Source organism: Mastomys coucha, unplaced genomic scaffold (genome assembly GCF_008632895.1).
Source record: "Mastomys coucha isolate ucsf_1 unplaced genomic scaffold, UCSF_Mcou_1 pScaffold3, whole genome shotgun sequence".
Classification (NCBI taxonomy): Eukaryota; Metazoa; Chordata; class Mammalia; order Rodentia; family Muridae; genus Mastomys; species Mastomys coucha.
This window is the reverse complement of record NW_022196909.1, coordinates 28587778-28607303: the sequence shown is the minus strand read 5'-3', so window position 1 is coordinate 28607303 and position 19526 is coordinate 28587778. Positions and strand designations below refer to the sequence as shown.

General features: G+C 43.6%; 1 protein-coding gene across 9 annotated transcripts in view; it reads right to left on the bottom strand.

Moving 5' to 3' along the window:
• Ctnna3 (catenin alpha 3) overlaps window positions 1-19526 on the bottom strand; it is a 1512724-nt gene that overhangs the window by 1482610 nt on the left and 10588 nt on the right. The window contains exon 2 of one of the 9 annotated variants that reach the window (XM_031347503.1): window positions 15065-15240. The exons of 7 other annotated variants lie outside the window; for them this stretch is intronic. The gene's annotated coding sequence lies outside the window, so the exon portion shown is untranslated. Of the gene's footprint in view, window positions 1-1346; window positions 1483-15064; window positions 15241-19526 lie in introns of those variants that run through there. One more of the 9 variants, XM_031347500.1, reaches the window with a different exon arrangement.

The following is a 19526-nucleotide window of genomic DNA, read 5'->3' as shown; positions in this document are numbered from 1 at the left end:
ATCTGTAACATGTAAGCTTAGGGCTACAAATGTTACATTCAATATAAGAGTGATTATTCTAGAGTCAAGGAGAAGACTAGAAAGAAATAGGAGTCAGCAAGATCACAAACCACAAGTTTTCCTCTGTCCCTTCACAACCACACAACGAGCACTGATGACTTTCGTACAAAAATAAATGTTACTCTGAAAAGTCCCTATCCTTTTACTCAAATAAGAAGATTCAAACTGTGCGTAGGCTGTCACGGATGTAAATGAATGTCTGTGCTGTCCATATTTTCGGTTCCCTCCCACATCACTGTTGAGGTCATTTGTATAATGAGCACTGAAATTGTAACAGCGTAGCCAAACATTTCACTGACATCTGGCTGTTGGTAATCCCACAACTTCAAATCCTAAGTACTCTCTCTACATTCATTCATCCATTCTAGCCGGACTGAGCGAGCCACAAACCCAGAAACGAGGCTCATTTGAATCCCTGCTCTCCCCATTTCTGTGTCTGAAACGAGTCACTGGTTCTCCTATATCATCAGAGGTATTGCTAGTCTTTCTTAGTGGCATCGATCTGCAATTCAAAACCTCTACAGCCAGTGAAGTTCCTGGCGTCTGTGCTGGATTCCCTCTTTCCTTTTGAACTCATTGTTTCGAGTCCTAGCCTTGATTTAGATGACAGCAGCTGCCTGCAGTCACTCAGACCCATTCAACCAGGAACCTTCCCTCTGTATAGACATTCTATCCCAAGTTTTTTTTAAAAAAAAAAAAAAAAAAATCACTCTACGCTATGACTTTCACATGGTTAGAATTGTCGAACAGCTCTGAGATCATTCCGCAACCTCTCAATACTGCCGCTAGTTATATAAGCAATATTAAATGCAGAAAACGATGCGCTTTGCCACGATCCCATTCAAAACACCTTCCATTTCCTATGAATAACTTGTAGTTGAAAAGCGAAGCCCGTTCAAACGTTCAAACGCTTTCCATCTTTGCTTCCTCTTCCCCCAGTCCCAGGCTAAAACACAAATAGCCATCCAGGCCATATCTTATCTCTCCCTGCGTAGCACCCAGTTGGCTTTTTATAGCCAGAAACTCTCTGAATGTTAAGCACGACCTTGGCTACTAGCTTGCCCTGGCGGAGTCTCAAAGTTATTTTTAACTTTGAAATTAGCAGGAAAAGCCTCCATTTTGCATCACAGCTAGGGAAAACATCCCCGATTCCTATAATAATGGGATCCTCTTTCATTCGGAGGAAACCCCACATTATAAACCCTGTGACGTATGACATGTGAAGAAGGCACAGAGACCCTAGAGTGCGCTGAAGCCCAGTTCTTCTCTTTTAGGAAGTGACTCACCTTTCTGATGCTTCCTACAAAGTGAATGTGCTGTGAGTTCAGCTTTTGGAGGGAATTTTCCAGACAGAGCGCGAAGGGTAGGAGGAAAGAGACAGAGCCGTGGGGCAGTCACTTTAGCTGAGCACCACTCACTCAGGATAGGAAAGAAAGGGGAGGTTACAAGCCAGGGGTGGGTGGTATCTAATCCTGGGCTCCGCACTGACCTCACTGACAACTTGTTGCTGAAAATACTTTGTTGAAAAAGGCCAGACACATGCATTCCCTGGAGACCTCCACACTTGTTAGGAAGCTCTAAAGAAGTCAGCTTTGACTTTCTGGCATCCCTAACCAAAACAAGGAACCGTTTCGAATTAAAGCCGAAGGTTAGAATTATTTGGGAGTGAGAAACTGTAAAGTGTGGGGGGCAGGGGGAGGTCCAGGAAATCCCTGCATCCCTGCATCACTATTAACTAAAATTCAGGGTCTCTGGAGTCAGGAGTCACATAGTATTTTTCTGCCGAAATCTTACCATCTCATACCCTTACACCGCTACTGTACTTTCTGCTTCTTATATTTATAAAGGACCACATAGTTAGCAGTAAAAAGATAGACGGGAGGGTAATGAAGACCTCGTTAGTAAGGCAATTATTATATTTAAGGTACCAGGAAACAGGTTTATCCCTGAAGTTTTCTGTTGCTGATTTTTTCTATTTATGGAGATGATTTCTTTTTTTTTCTTTTTTTGGTATTTCTTTTTCATACAGGAATGTATATGAACATAAGAATATATACTTATATACATTTATGGAGTTTACTTCTGTATTTCTTTTTCATACATGATATATATGAACACATATGAACATAAGAATATATATACATATAGCCTTATATACCAGAACAATATCTTAATCTTAATCTTCCCCCCCCCCAGTTACACCGCACCCCACTGACGGAATCTTTATTATGCCGTCAGTTCCTTGAGCTTGTGTATTAAGATGCTTCTTTAGCGAGTCGTACCTTTCTTTCTTGTAAGAACACACAAAACTACTACGGGCATGGTGCTAACTACAACATGAACTATTTGTCGTGGCTCTGGCAGTCCTGTTCTTAAGGGCCTGGACTCAAAAACAGAAGAACGCATTTATTAGCTCTACAGTCACTCTTGGAACAGATATCCAGGAACCAAAAGGGAACTCAGGATCTGGGGATGCTCAGAGAGAATCAACTATGAAAGGAGGTTCCTTTTATTATATGACTTCCAAGGAAGCCTGCAAAGTAAGAGTATTTTTATTGCGGGCCCCCTTTAAAACGCACGCAGCAGACATTTATCTAAAGGGTTACTAACATAATGTCCTTCCAGATTTGTTCTGAACCATCCTTCCCTCCCACCCCCGGAGGATCTCAGAGCCATTTCTTTTCACAGAGAAACAAAGGGTGAGTTTGACATCTCACAATCCATCTCTTCTGGAATAAAGAGATCACTTGACACTTGCAAAACAGCAGGTTTGGGTTTAGAGCTTTAATAATGAATGGTTTCTAAACCAGGACTGCTGAACTGAGCCCAATAGAAGGTATCCGGATTCTGTCGTAAACTTGGCCAGCTTAGCAGAAGAACCTCCATGCCTTCCCTCCCTGCGCTCGAACCCTCCTACCCTCTGCAAAATGAGGTCCTGAGCACCTCTACTCTTTACTTCTCAGTTGGCTATGTGATTTAAATTGATAAAATCCGAAGTGTTTAAAACTTAGCTGAACTCCCAAAGATGGAATAGACACGAAACCACATTGCAGTGCTTGGTGTTATTTAAAAAAAAAAAAAAGTAAATACTCAGTATTTAAAGTGTAATTTTAAAGAGTTCTGTGGGGTGTTTGGGGGTTTTCTGGTTGCCTTGCTTAGTTTGTTGTTTCCTTATCCAAAGGACCCACCCTTGAGGTTACATTTCAGTTGAAGTATTTAGCACTCTTCGCCACAAGGGGTCCTCTCTAGCAATTCAAATCACGCAGGGTGCACTCACACCCTGTATTTATATCCGACAGAAAACACAGGTCACCTAATGTCAAATTTCTATAGCTCACTCCTGGTTAGCAGACAAAAAGAGAGAGATCTGACTTTCTCTGTGTGATCGCTGAAGCATGCCCAACACTGAATGGTTCCTGTCAACTACCCAGCCCTCCAGGCCCCCTTCCAAATGCCCACAGTAACTCCCCTGTCTGTCACCTCGCCCAGTCTTGTTCAGTATTTATGTCTCTTCCCTGTTTGCTTGTTTCCTCTCTTTTCTGCTTTCCAAACTCGAACATTTTTGGCCCACGCTCCGCAGACCGACAAAGCTTAGGAGCACAAGAGAGAGAATTAAAAGGCGAGAGTGAATCGGGGCCATCGGGAGCAGTCTTCCCAAGGCAATCAAAAGCGTGGCTTGGATTTTTGAATTATAGGGGCCGGTCCCTCATGAAGTCACTGGACCAAGTATTCTGAGAAGCCCTTATTGTGGACATCTGCGTTCTGAGCCAACTACAAGGCTAGAGGCAAGGGAGGTGGTTCCGAAAACGAGACAGTTGTGTCCCTGTCAGACATCCCTCTTGGAAAACAAGCCTTCTAACACACAGTAGGGTCTTTACTCAGAATGGGGGAATGCTTCTCGGTGTCACTAAACCCCGTAAGAATGGAAACAGCTCCTGCAGAAACCGGGAGTCTGTTGATTCTGCGTGTGATAACTCCAAATGTTGGCGATTTGGCCAGAGCTTTTTAAAGGTATATATATTTTGAACCAGCGAGATATCTCGGTGGGTTAGAGCATTTCCCTCCACCATGTCGGTCTCAGGAATGGAACTCAAGTTTATCGGACTCTGTGGTAGGTGCCTTTACCCAAGGAGCCAACTCCAAAGCCCTCCCTAAAAAAGTCATCTTAAGGAATGTCATCCAATGTCATATTCAGCATAACACGAGGCGAGGATCTTCCTGCTGCTCAGAATTGAAAACTAAGGCTCGAAATGAGAGAAATGAAGTCATCTACACATACCAACACACTGCAGAATTTCCGCCATTTGAAGAGTAACATCCAGTTGTCTTTCCACTTACATGGCTAATATACAATTCATATTGAGTATGTCTCCACCCATACACACACACACACACAAAATAACCAGAACTTTTCACTTTGCCTATCAAACTTACTTCCTTCTACTATGCACATCCTAGTACAGTCATCAGCACTAGGACCCAATTGCTTGAACGACGAAGACTTAGGAGTTGTCCTTCATTCCTTCTTTTATCTAATCGGCATCAAAAATTCGCAGACTTGTGGGCTGGCATCCATAAGCCCAGCAATTGAGAGGGTAAACCAAGAGAAATGCAAGCCTACGGATCTACTGGGTTACATAGCAAGACCCCATCTCAAAAGACAAAAGGAAGAAAAGTGGGGAATGTAATCTAATTGGGACTGTGCATACCCAACATGTACGAGGGCCAGGATTAGACCCCCAGCACTGGATAAACCACACGCGGTGGCACACAGAATGAGTTCAAGGCCAACGTGGACTACAGAAATCTCAGAATAAAATATCTTCAAATCTACACCCTAGCTCTGTCTTCACAGTTGCTACTCTGGTGTGAACTAGCCCTGTTGTCTGGCTCATTCTATTTATGTAGTGTGTTCCTAGTTAACTTTTCTCCTAATTTTACATAAACCCAAATATGGCACGTGGAGCTAATCGGGTTCTATGTCGTTGCAAAATCTCTATGTTTCATTTTAACTAGTTAAGAGCAATCTACTTCTCAGAAGGGTTAAAATGACTCATGCAGATTTCTCAAGGTTCTGTAAGAATTTCTGGTAGACCATCTTGCTATGGGTCAGCCACCTCGACAAGTGCAGTAACTATAATCAGTCATCCCTGCTTCAGCTCGTTGGTTTTGTTACTTTTTGTTTGGAAAAGGAAAATTCCCAGGACACACCTCTTTCAAATGGAATTTGTATCTATCAACCAACCTATCAAGCTCTTAAATATTATATTAGTTATTTAACTATCCAGAGCATCTTGCATTGGCTCTTGTAAAAATAATCAGTTCATGAAATTCTGAAGTTCACAATCATTTTCAAAGACGCAGAATGCCCAAGATGAAATTCCTTAATGTTTTTTTTTAATTTTTAATTTTATTTTAATTTTATTTTTATGAGTTTATATGTTTTACCTGCATGTATGTCTGTGTAGTGTGTGTGTGCCTGGTGTCCACAGAGGTCAAGAGGGGCCATCAGATCCCCTAGAACTGGAATGCTAGACACTTAACGGGTGCTGGGACCTGAACCTGGGTCCCCTGGAAGAGCATCCAGTGCTCTTAACCACTGAGCCATCTTCCAGTCACGTTACTTGAAATGATTTGAATAAGAATGTACAACACTACTTCTAAAAGACTCCCATACTTGGTTTCTATGCGGCCTTTTAAACATGAAGTTTGTAATCCTAGTTTCAAGCCTTACCTCTCTGTTCTGAGAGGACAAAGACAGAGAAGTTTCTACTTGTGCAAATGTAAGGTTAATCTCCCCTAAGCCAATGGACAGCGTGATGATAAATATTTCTCAGAGAAATACCCAGGGCTACTTCTTTACAGTTTTCTTTTTGTTTTTGTTTTTTGTTTTTTTTGAGACAGGGTTTCTCTGTGTAGCCCTGGCTGTCCTGGAACTCACTCTGTAGACCAGGCTGGCCTCGAACTCAGAAATCCACCTGCCTCTGCCTCCCAAGTGCTGGGATTAAAGGCGTGCGCCACCACTGCCCGGCTACAGTCTTGTTTCTTAAAGAAACTGGTTTCCTTCTATGAGTTTGCATGTTCCTCAACTTATCCGCCCTTTTTTATAAAGCAGCTTCCAGAGGCTCCTCTTAGCAAACTGAAAGGGCATTCACAGGTACTAAGGGCATACTGAATATCTATACGGAGTCATTAAAATTTGCCCGAGGCCTGGCAGGATGGCTCAGGAGGTAAAAACACTTGCTTCACAAGGCTGGTATCCTAAGATCAATTCCCTGAAGCCTATGTGCAAGTCTAAAGAGAGAACTGAGTCCACCAGGGACCTCCACACAAAGCTTTGACAGGTGCACACCCACACACATCATAATGCACACAATAATATAGTTAAATAAAGTATATCCTATTTATGTCTTTTACATCTAACAATTTCTATATACACACAAAAAAACAGCTACCGATGTGGGATACAGAAGTGATGTAATATTTATGAAATGAGAAAGTTGTGATATGCTAGAGAATAAAAACCCAACAACAACCTTATGGTATACTCCAGCAGCTGCAGTCTTAGAAAAGCAAGCAAAAAAGAATAAGGCTGTGTGCTTGTAACTAAAATAAGATTGAAATTCTAGATTTACAAGAATCATCAAGGAGGCCTACATAAATGTCCACCAAGCCCTTTGAAAGCTGCATCGGACGGATATGGGAAACCCTCCACCTGTGAGGAGAATTTCACACTGGCCACAACTTGGAACTCATTGGCCGGACAGACTGTTGGATTGGTCCAGCTACAGTCTAACTTCTATACCTTCTCCTAACTCCACCTGGATAACTTTCCTGTAAATTTCAGATTCATCAAGGAGCCTTAAAATAAAGCCAGTTCAGTAAGAATATCCCTCTCCCTGTATCTGATCATCCTAATCAGGTTCTTCAGTCCCCACCACACCCCAGGAGGTGTCGTAGCATCTAGAACTGTCTTCCGCAAGAATTATGTTACATCACTTTACCAGGCTCCCTGTTAAGCCCAATGCTTTCTGTTCTTGTTTGGTTTTTTGGTTTGGTTGGTTTGGTTAGGTTTGGGTTTTTTGTTTGTTTGTTTGTTCGTTTTTGAGTTTTTGTTTGTTTGGATTTTTTGGTTTTGTTTTGTTTTTGTTTTTTGTTTTTTTCTGCTGATAAAACACTAGCCAAGACCAACTTGGAAAGAAAATGATTTACTTCATCTTACATCATGGGGGAAGCCAAGGCAAGAACTCGGAGGTAGGAACTGAAGCGCTTCTCTGGCTCCGCCCTCTGCAGCACACACCTTGTCTTCTAGGCTCCAGCTGGCTCCATTCCACTGCAGCGGCTGCCAGTCTCGGTGGTCACGCCCTGGTACTAGCACCTTCAGAATGTTGGGGTCTTCTTCCGCACCTGGGCTGGCTGCACCTTCGCCAATAGCCTTTCCTGGGCTCTCCTTAGTGACTCCAACCCTGCCACACAGTACCAAGCCTCAGCTGCTCTTTTTGACGCCTTTACACCTTCGAAACCTGTACCACCTGGGTGACTCTAACCCTACCAAGTTCAGCGGCCAGCACAAGGTACAACTCTGGCGGGTACAACTCTGGCCATGTCTGAACGCAGCTTCTGTGTGCGAATTCTCAGAAATATTTCCCAGAAGATTTCACCTCAGCAGTGCCAGTCTCTTCTTAACCAGGGTTGGTTTCTGATTAAGAAGAAACCAGCCCCAGCTGACCAGCAGAGCAACCCAGCAAAGGCTCTGTGGCTTTGGTCCCTCGTGAATCGCAGGTGATTCTTCAGCCCCCGCTAACCACAAACACAGGATGGTTTTGGGGGGGAGAGGTTGTTTTTTTGTTTTTTGGGTTTTTTTGTTTGTTTGTTTGTTTGTTTTTTTCGATTTTTTTCGAGACAGGGTTTCTCTGTGTAGCTCTGGCTGGCTGTCCTGGAACTCACTCTGTAGACTTGGCTGGCCTCGAAATCAGAAATCCGCCTGCCTCTGCCTCCCAAGTGCTGGGATTAAAGGCGTGCGTCACCACGCCCAGCAAGAACCACAGGATCTTAATTCGAAATAGCAAACGACCCCAATAGAGTCTTTAAATGGACCTCAGAAGCTTCCCAAGCCAGGCCCCTATCGCCCGCACTGCCTTCAAAACAGTCTTATCTTCCTGGCTCTTGCGGAACAGCTCGCTGAGCTCTCAGCAACACAGTGACTTGTCTAGCCCAAAGTTCTAAAGTCCGTTTGCAATCTTTCCCAAAACAGCGTGGCCGTGTCTGTTACAGCAATCCCCCACTCTCCTGGTACCAGCCTCTCTTAGGGTTACTGCCAGGCTGAAACATAGTAACCGAAAGCAACGTGGGAAGGAAAGGGTTTATTCCGCTTACTCTTCCACATTGCTGTCCATCACCAAAGGAAGTCAGGACAGAACTCACACAGGACAGGACCTGGAGGCAGGAGCTGATGCAGAGGCCATGGAGGAATGCTGTTAGTTACTGGCTTGCTACCATGGCTTGCTCAGCCTCCTTTCTTTTAGAACCCAGAACCACCAGCACAGGAATGGCCCCACCCATAATGGGCTGGCTCTCCCCCTCCCTCCATCAATCACTAATTAAGAAAATGCCCTGCGGGTTTGCTTATAGCCCCATGTCTTGAAGCCTTTTCTTAACTGAGAGCCCCTCCTCCGAGATGGCTTTAGCTACGGTCAAGTTGACATCAAACTATCTAGTTTATTTGCCTTGGTTTGTTCCGCTGCCTTTCTTACACAACCCAGGCCCACCTACCCAGGACAGCACCTCCTACAGTGGGCTGGGCCCTCCCACATCAATCAGCAATTAAGAAAATGCAAATTTACAGCCCGAGAACAAGGTGAGGGGCGATGGATGGTAAATTACAGAAGGGAAATGTCGGGTTTTGTCAACGTGACACAAACCTAGACATATCTGGGAAGAGGGAGACGTGGATCTCAACAGAGGAATTGTATCTGTGGCCTGTGGGCATATCTGAGAGGTAAAAATCTTAGCAGCAAAGTCGTTACGAAAACTGAATATATGAATGCACAAGCATTAAACCAGTAAAGCATGTGTGCTGCATATAAAATAGAGTACGGAACCTGGAGACACACTATAGTGACTGGTGCTTGACACACACACAAAAAAAAAAAATGGTTAATTTTGTTCTTCTCAGAAGTATAAAAGCAGTTCATTTCCTGTAGAGCCAGCGAGTTGTTCCCTACAGTCATTCACACCTGGCTCCAACCTGAACTCAGCCCTTATAAATATGAACATTCATTCACAAAGAAAACCAGTATTTCTATCTCAGTGAGGAAATGGGGATTTTTGAATGTTAGCAGTCTGTTCTGGAAATCCAAGTCTATTGGAAAACATCAGGATGAAGATCACCTGTGTCGCTGCCTCCAAATATAGAAACAGCAAAAAATAAGACTTAAAGCGGCCGCTACCGTGTCCGGTTTTGGATTCAACTCATCTGGTTGATTTTAGTACAAAACTCTTCTTCATAAGAGCCATATGGTGATCAATGTAGTTTTCTTCTTTCCAATGTGAAAAATAATCCTTCAACATGATCTACATACATGATGCTCTCAGTTCAAGTTGTCATATAAATACAAATGCTTCCCTTTTAGAAGTATTTTTGCAGACGTTGTTCAGCTTGATCTGGGGCAAAAGAAGAAAGCTAACACAAGCTTAAGTGTGACACACAAAGTGAACGGTACAGAAAAGGACACTGAAAACCAGCAGAGAGAATGAACTTTAGATGGTAATGTGACTTTCATTATCTATCACTTCAGAAACTTTAAGCCATGAAAAAGTAAAAGGCATACTGCTCAATTTTCACCCTAAAGTATATTCTTAAAGAATCCCTCACATAATTAGACTTAATGTAACAGTTTTTTTTAAAAGACAATTTAACCCCAGAGTACTCTTTTTTTTTTTTTTTTTTTTTTTTTTTTTTCGGTTATTCGAGACAGGGTTTCTCTGTGTAGCCCTGGCTGTCCTGGAACTCACTCTGTAGACCAGGCTGGCCTCCAACTCAGAAATCCGCCTGCCTCTGCCTCCCAAGTGCTGTGATTAAAGGCGTGTGCCACCACTGCCTGGTGACTTCAGAGTACTTTAAATGCTTTGTTGGAGCACATATCATACCACTTTGTAAATCAAACATCCTAGGATACAGATGCTCTGCCACAGGAATGAAGTACAAGATCTTCCCTTCACAATGGCAGATTTAAAACTCCTGGGAGAGTTTGGCATACAGTGTAATGCAAAATAACTTTGCTTCTGGCTAGTTGAAATGAAATAAGTGCAACTGACAAATGAAGATAAGTTCTTAACTGCAACAAGTGAAAAGAAACGCCAGGAATACTGTGCTGGCTGGTTTGCAACTTGTAGCAAGCTAGCCTCAAGCCTCAGGTGAGGAAATGCCTCCATGAGATCCAGCTGTAAGGCATTTTCTTTCAGTTAGGGGTTGGTGGAGGAGGGCCCAGCCATGGTGGGTGGGGCCATTCTTAGGCTGGTGGCCCTGGGTTCTATAAGAAAACAGGCTGAGCAAGCCAGGGGAAGCAAGCCAGTAAGCAGCATCCCCTCTCCATCATCTCCTGCATCCAGGATCCTGCCCTGTGTGAGCTCCTGTCCTGACTTCCTTTGGTGATGAACAGCAATGTGGAAGTGTAAGCTGAATAAACCCTTTCCTCCCCAACTTGCTTTTTGGTCATGGTGTTTCATTGCAGCATTAGAAAACCTAAGACTGTGTGTGTGTGTGTGTTGGAATAGAATCTACCATGATTGTTGCAAACTTCTACCTCTGATATCTTTTCTGTAGTCAGCCTTTTTTTGTATGTAAAACTCCAACCTAAAATGCTCTGCAATGACCGATGGACATAGGAGTGCACACCAGTAACCTCAGAACTCTGGAGGCCAAGGGAGGAAAGCTATGCTATAGAAAACTAGGGGAGGGGTCCATTGCCCTGTCTAGCACGGGATAACGCCCTGGAATGAAGGGCAAACATGGTGAGGCGGCAGCAGAACAAGGTGACCACACCAGCGGACGTGATGGACCTCATCCTAAGGACAGTGAGACAGATCTGAGGATGCCTCAGAAATAGCCAAGAAACACCGGGAGGAGCTGGCTCCTGGCTCTTGGTTGAGACTAAAGCATTGTGTCGTGTGTCTGTCTGTCTGTATTTAAGCTATGGTCTCTAATTCACCATGTGTCCAAGGATGACCTTGAATTTCTGATCCTCCTCCCTCTACTTCCCCACTTCTAGAGTGGCAGGCATGCACCATCATGGGCAGTTTTAGGCACTGTGGGGAATGCATGGATCTCTTGGTTCCCTGCATGTTAGAGGTGATGGTTTGTGTATGCTTGGCCCAGGGAGCAGAACTATTAGGAGGTGTGGCCTTGTTGGAGTAGGTGTGACACTGTGGATGTGGGCCTTTTTTTTTTTTTTTCTGGTTTTTTCGAGACAGGGTTTCTCTGTGTAGCCTTGGCTGTCCTGGAACTCACTCTGTAGACCAGGCTGGCCTCCAACTCAGAAATCCACCTGCCTCTGCCTCCCAAGTGCTGGGATTAAAGGCATGCACCACCACCACCCAGCGGATGTGGTCTTTAAGACCTTCTTCCTACCTGCCTGGAAGTCAATCTTCTGTTTGCCTTCGGAACAAGATCTAGAACCTCAGCTCCTCCCATGCCTGCCTGGATGCCCACCTTTATGACCATGGACTGAACCTCTGAACCTGTAAGCCAGCCCCAATGAAATGTTGTCCTTTATAAGAGTTGCTTTGGTCATGGCATCTGTTCACAGCAGTCAAACCCTAGCTTAGACACTCGATAATCTCTACTGACTGAACTACATCCCCAGCTCGGTGGCCTTACTTCCTAAACCAGGTGTTGAGTCTTAGGCATTTGAATTGCACAGTTGATTCCTCAATAGGCAGAGGCTGTTTTAAATCCTGTTAGCTACTACTACTAAGTGGCCATTAGCTCATATTACATCCTAAGTAGGCCCCGCACCAGTGTTAACAGTGAGAAAGAGATGGAAGCATACAACATTAGGATGCCGAGTAAGAACAAAACCAGACTTGAGGCAGGAGGAGTGATACACACATGGGCTGGTGGATCTCTGGGCGCTTGAGGCCAGCCAGGTCTACACAAAGTCTCAAAAAAATGGACTAAAACAAAACAAAACAAAACTAGAACATATCAGCCAGGCAGTGGTGGCACACGCCTTTAATCCCAGCACTTGGGAGGCAGAGGCAGGCAGATTTCTGAGTTCGAGGCCAGCCTGGTCTACAGAGTGAGTTCCAGGACAGCCAAGGCTATACAGAGAGAAACCCTGACTCAAAAAAGAAAAAAAAGAAGAAAAAAAAAACCTACAACACATCGAATAGATGGGGCTGACCTCCCAAAATACTTAAATACCAGCCAATACTTGGGGTTTCGGGTGATATAACAAACTTGTGTTTAGTGAAGACTAGTAGTTATAGTAATCAACCGTCCAGGGGTGGGCACCACTGCAGGAGACTCTTCACAACAATGTTACTCCAGGATGGGCTACAGTAATGCCTTATTTTAGAATTGATTTGGAAACTGGCAAGAATCAGGCAGGCGATTAGAGCCCTAACCAAGCGCTTTGAACTGAATCATTCACCTCAGCTGAACAATAATAATCAGAAGGCTGAGATTCAATGCTGGATCTGGAACTAAGCTTGCAGATTTCATCCAGAAGGTGAAATTACGAGAGAATTGTGTCTGGCTGAGGGTGTGATATTACAAAAAAAGTACTACACTACTATCTATGGAGGAAAAAAAAAAAATGTCTGAAACGAGCATTCTTTACATAATGCAAATTTAAGCTTCTCCGGTGATCTGCACAAATGCTTGTAATGGGCTGAGTTCTGGGTGGTATCTTATCATATGACTAGTGATAACTAGACATCTAGAAGAGCAGAATCTTTACCACAAAGTGCCTGGTCATGCATAAGTTTGAGACCAGCCGATGACACACAGTGAGATCATCAACTGGAGATCATTAAATTAAGTACGATAGCCCCGACCCAGAAAGATAAATATTTCATGTTTATATCTCATTTGTAGATGAACATTTTACATAGACTATAAAATCATGAGACTGGAAAGGTGACCCAGCAGTTAAAAGCACCTACCGTTCTTGCAGGGACCCAAGTTCCATCCCCAGCTCCCTCATATGGTGGCTTACAGCAGCCTATGACTGCAGCCCTAGGAGCATCCGACCTCTGACCTCTGACCTCCGTGGGTACTTCCACTCATAGGCATACAAAGACACATACACATAACTTTTAAGCAATAAAATAAAATCCTTAAAATATAAGATAACATATAAATGACGTGTCATCTATGTGACATGAACGAAGGGATCGATGAGTGGAGAAAAGTGCTCAAGAGAGATGATTGAGGGAGGAAAAGATGTGTGGGGTGAATATGATCCGAGTACCTGATAGGCTTAAATGAAAATGTTTTTAATGAGCCCATCATAGCATACTATATTTGTCAATACATTTTTGAAAGAATAAAAAGTAACTAGCTGTGAGTGATCCTTTTTTTGATACGCTAGCTTTTTACATAAAAGTTTATTATTAATATTTATCAAACAAAAGAGTATTAAGACAGCGTGGTCTAGACAATAAATCTGTTCTTAGAAACTATCCCAAGCAACTAGGTAAATGAGATTATTCAAACTTGGGGCTGAGGAGATGGCTCAGCAGTTAAAGGCTCTGGCTGACTTAACAGACGACCGGGTTAGATTTCCAGCACCCACATGGTGACTCACAACTATCCATCACTCTTCCAGAGGATCCAGAGCCCTCTTCGGACCTCTGCGGTCACCCACACATACGCGAACTAACAGAGATGGCACACACATGCGCATACATAAGTAAGCTGGGTTTTGAGATTGATTTGGTGTGCTTGTGTTTTGCCTACATGTGTAATATGTACCACGTGCATAAAGTGTGGCAGCTCAGAGGGTTTCCAGCGCCCTCTGCAGGCGGCTCACTGGCTCCTCCCTGCAGTTCAGCTGGGCTCCGCTCCTCCCGGGGCTGCTTGGCTCGGCTACCAGTCTTCCCGGCTACTGCTTATCTGAGAGTGACTGTCAGCGGTCTTTACTGCTGACGTACTTTGGGGAGGGAGAAGCCGGGTGAATCTGGTCGGTTTGTTTGTGCGGTTTGATATCCCGAGTATTGACATCACTTCCCCAAACGTGCCTCGCGTGGTGACCCTCTGATCCCCAACTGTGAGCCTCCTATCTCCTTAGATCAGGCGGGCCGAGGATTTTGATCCCTGTGCGTCTCTGCTCAGCAGTAAAAGGTTTTCAGAAAAATGAAAGTCGGCTACATCCATCCATAAGATTAAGGGATGAAAGGCTCAGAGGCAAAGTGGAGTGACGGGAGAACTAAGGGACACAGGAGGGACGAGGACCGTCCCTTCCCCACGTCTTGCTGGCCTCTCACCCGCTGAGTGCCAAGAACCTAGAAACAACTAACAAATCCACTACGAAGGTTGCCTACGTGAAGACAATATCCCAGCGTGCTTTTAAATTCAGTTTTTGTAAATGTAGCCATTTATTTTCACGTGGGTATATGTGTCCGCAGGTGTGTGCATGTGTGCAGACACATGCAGGGGCCAGAGGCCAACACTGGGAGTGTCTTCGTCTTTTGCCCTCCATCTTGTATTTTGAGATGGGATCTCTTACTGAGCCTGGAGCTTACTGGTTCTGGTTCAACTAGACTGGCTGAACAGAAAGCCCCCCCCGGGGGGGGGGGCAGGATTCGCCTCAATGCTGGCTGGGATTACAGGTGCATGTCGCTGAGCCTGGCTCCAAAGCAGGTCCTCATGCTCTCACAGCTATTGGCTGAGCCACTTACACCCCATCAACAATAGTCCCTTTTTATAGACATATTCCAAATAAGAATGTTAAAACAACAGAGTATCATGCTTAAGGCCAAACCTTACATTTAATCCTACCTTATTCCTGGACCTGCCCCTGTAACGTTCTGAGAATCTCACAAACAAGACGATAAACTCTGCTTATGATCAAAACACACCGTCGTAGTATGCTCTGGATCTCTTTGGCCTCCTGACCTATATTTTGTCTCTTCTCAGCCTATAATCCTGCCAGTGCGCCTCAGAAGCCTCATTTCCTAAAATAAAAGAATAATGCTTCTTTTGTATGCGTAGGGAATGTTTTTGCCTGAATGGATGCCTAATGCACCATCTGCATGCAGTACCCACAGAGGGCAGAAGGTGGCGCCAGATTCCCTGGGACTGGAGTCACAGACCTCTGAGCTGCCATGTGGGTGCTGGGACTTGAACCTGTGTTCTCTGTAAAACTAACAAGCGTTCTTAACCACCATGCCATCACTACGGCCCAAGAACAAGGTTTCTTAGATACCCTTTGAACAATATAACTTCAGAAGCCGCCAAATATCATATACAGGGCTGGGGCTAACACATTTCATTATGCAACACTATCCCTTCTACCCACGATCACTCTTGGGTGTCTACTTCCATCCTAACTCCTACCTCTCACCCTAACCAGACATGCACATGGCACACATGCACATACAGGCAATCACTCAGACACACAGAATAAAAATAAATAAATCTTTTTTAAGGCCGATAATACTGACCTACTAGTTGTTGAATAACCAGTGCTTGAAGGCCAAAGACAAAAAAAAAACATAAAAAGGCTAAGAAGATAACCAACGTTTTGATGCTCGGCTTCCACAATAAGCCGAGGCCCTTCAAAGAGGACCCTGGAACTCGGGCCAGTCACCTGTCCTGTTGATTGGAAAGTCTGAGACGCAAGGTTGAGCCTTAGCCCAGTGTGTATCCTACTGTTGAGGGTCACTGGAAAGGAGATGAGATGGTGACTAATACTTCTAAGGGGGTCAGGGAAACCTTTACCCATCCCAGCGACGGCACAAGAAGAAGAAGAAAAAAAAAACTCACAGAGCAAAAGGACTCCTTGTGAGGCCCTGAAATTAACCTCTGACATGGTCTCAAGTAACCTAAACAAGATAAGGAAAAGGCTTATTTTTTGGCCAACTCTTATTACTAAGCACCCAACAGAAAAATCTGAGAAATTCTAGCAAGTCTCTGGTCACACCATGGTGTCCTAACTCGCAGCCATGAGAAGTCCTTCCCGGTCCCGCTGTCTTCCAGAAAAGCACCCGCGAGCCCGTGTAGACTAGCTAGCACTGGTATTCTGATGTATGTGTGAGAGTCCCTCTGACAGACGTTAGCTTCTTGGGCCGTTCATACGTGGGATCCTAGTACTCCAGAAGCGGAGGTCAGAGGATTATAAACTCAACAGCAGCCCATGGTCCAGAAAACAGCAAACTTAACTTCTTACGTAAGTCTGCTTACAGGCTAAAAATATCAATATAGACAATGTAACTACTAAAATTAATTAAACAAATTTTAAAAGTATACATTCTAACTGTTAATAGGCTTTGTATATTAGGGATTATCTAAAAGCCAGTCTCTATAAAGAAAATACACACACACACACACATATATATATATATATATATATATATATATATATATATATATATATATATATATACATATATACATACATACATACATACATACATACATACACACACACATACATACATACAAACAAACATTAGGTCTGCAGAGTGAAGGTCAAGTCCTGGGACCTGTGATGTGAGGCCCTCCAACTCTCTATGGAACCCAGACAATCCTGTGCAGTTTTATGAGGTGCTGAGATCAGACCCAGAGTCTCCACCATACTAGCTGAGCACTCTACCTACTAAGCTACATCCCCAGTCCTTGCTCTATAATTTGTAACTCTTCTGACAGTAGAATTAAAGGTCTGGCTCCTTTTGAGCGGACTGATGACTGACTGACTATGGGTCTGTTGTTTTTGTTGGCTGTTTAGTTTGAGCTTTGGTTTTTGTCTGTCTGTTTGTTTGTTTGTTTGTTTGTTTTTGACAGGGTCTGGAAGTTGCTATACAGCCCAAGAGGCCTTGAACTTCCGGCACCCCCTGTCTCAAGTAATACGAGTACACACATCAGATTTGTGGAGCTGTTGTTTTTACATAAACTCTGTGAAGACATAAAACAAGGAACCCACAGGCTTTTAAAAAGACTCCATATCACACCAGCCAGGGCTGCACAGAGAGAGCTTCTGTTTCCAAAACACAGAAAAAAATAAAATGGAACAATCTAGTTCAAGACCCAAATCAGCTGTACCCAAGACACGCCTCTTGTGGGACTGGTTCTTACAGGAGCCATCTGGAAAGAAATCACATCCCTTGCTCCTGGGGTGATTTTCATTAAGAAAAATACTAAATGCTTTAACTAAAGCGCTATGTTTAAAGGATATAAAAAAACTACAACAGATTGTGCTGGCTGGCCTACCACTCTAAAATCCTTAGCCAGTGTTGTAATAAAAAAATGAATGCTGGGCCTGGTGGCAAATGACTTTAGTCCCAACACTTGAGAGGTGGAGCCAGGAGGATTAGCAATTCAAGGTTGTCCTCAGCTACATAAGTGAACTGAAGACCAGCCTGGGCTACAATGAGACCCTCTCTCAAAAAACAAAACAAAACAAACGGGGGTTGGCGAGATGGCTCAGTGTACCCATCTGACTTCTCTTCCGAAGGTCCTGAGTTCGGATCCCAGCAACTACATGGTGGCTCACAACCACCCATAATGAGATCGGATGCTCTCTTCTGGTGCGTGTGAAGACAGCTACAGTGAATTACTCCGGAGTGAGCAGGGACTGGGGCCTGAGGGGCCTGAGAGAGCTGGGCCAGCAGAGGTCCTGGGTCCAATTCCCAGCAGTCACGCACATGATGGCTCAAGGCCAACTGTACAGCTACAGTGTACTCATACACATAAAATAAATAAAATAAATTAATCTTTAAAAACAAACAAACAAACAAAATAACCCCCCCAAAAAAAAGAAAGTACATCAGATCATCAGATTTCTTATTGCCATAACAGGGAAAGAACTTTGGGTTCCCAAGCACCACCTGTTTTTATTAATATATATCAGTTATACATAATAATCAGTTTAATTATAACATTTGTGTGTGTGAATATGAATATACACATATATTCATATTCACATATATACATATATACAGTGATGTTTTATATATGCTTGGCACCCAGGGAGTTACACTATTAGAGGGTGTAGCCCTGTTGGAGTAGGTGTGGCACTGTGGGTGTGGGATTTAAGGCCCTCATCCTAGCTGCCTGGAAGCAAGTAGTCTTTTAGTGGCCTTCAGATGAAGATGTAGAACTCTCAGCTCCTCCTGCACCATGCCTGCCTGGATGCTGCCATGCTTCCTGCCTTGATGATAATGGACTGAACCTCTGAACCTGTAAGCCAGTCCTGATTAAATATTGTCCTTATAAGAGTGTCCTTGGTCATGATGTCTGTTCACAGCAGTAAGACCCTAAGATATATGTGTGTGTGTGTGTGTGTGTGTGTATGTATACATGTATACATATATACATAGATATGTATACATATATACACATATATGTATGCATATATATACATATATATCTTAGATATATAGACATAAGATATATATGTATATATCTTTAGGTTAAATTGTCCTATTTCTCTTATCCACTCCCATCTCAGTCGTAGCTAAGTAGATATTAATATTAAAGAGAAATACAAAAAAGGCAAATGCCTATGTCCTACTTTATTTTTCCATTGCTGTGATTAAAAACTGACCTAAAGCAACTCGAAGAGAGGGTTTATTTCAACATATATATATATATGGACCCTCATGGAGACAAAAGACAAATAGATTCTTGGGTTTTGGGGGGTTTTTTGTTTTGCTTTGTTTTTTGGGGTTGTGCTTGGTTGGTTTGTTGGTTGGTTGGTTGGTTGGTTTTTCGTGACAGGGTTTCTCTGTGTAGCTCTGGCTGTCCTGGAACTCACTCTGTAGACCAGGCTGGCCTCGAACTCAGAAATCCACCTGCCTCTGCCTCCCAAATGCTGGGATTAAAGGCGTGTGCCACCACTGTCCAGCGATTCTTGGGTTTTTAATTAATATTCTATGAAAGTAAAAAATATGTCTCTTTCTTCTTCAATAATGTATGAGAGGTTCCCTTCCTTCTCCTATTCTTTTTTTAGATTTAATTATTTATTTATTATATGTAAGTACACTGTCGCTGTCTTCAGACACCCCAGAAGAGGGCATCAGATCTCACTGTGGATGGTTGTGAGCCACCGTGTGGTTGCTGGGATTTGAACTCAGGACCTCTGGAAGAGCAGTCAGTGCTCTTAACAGCTGAGCCATCTCTCCAGCCTCCTTCTAGTCTTATCAAACGGCAAAACTCTGCCAGGTTCTGTCCAATACTTTGATGTTCCCAAAACTGAACTGGCCACTGACCTGTCTGTATCTAAACATGAAAAAAAAAAAAA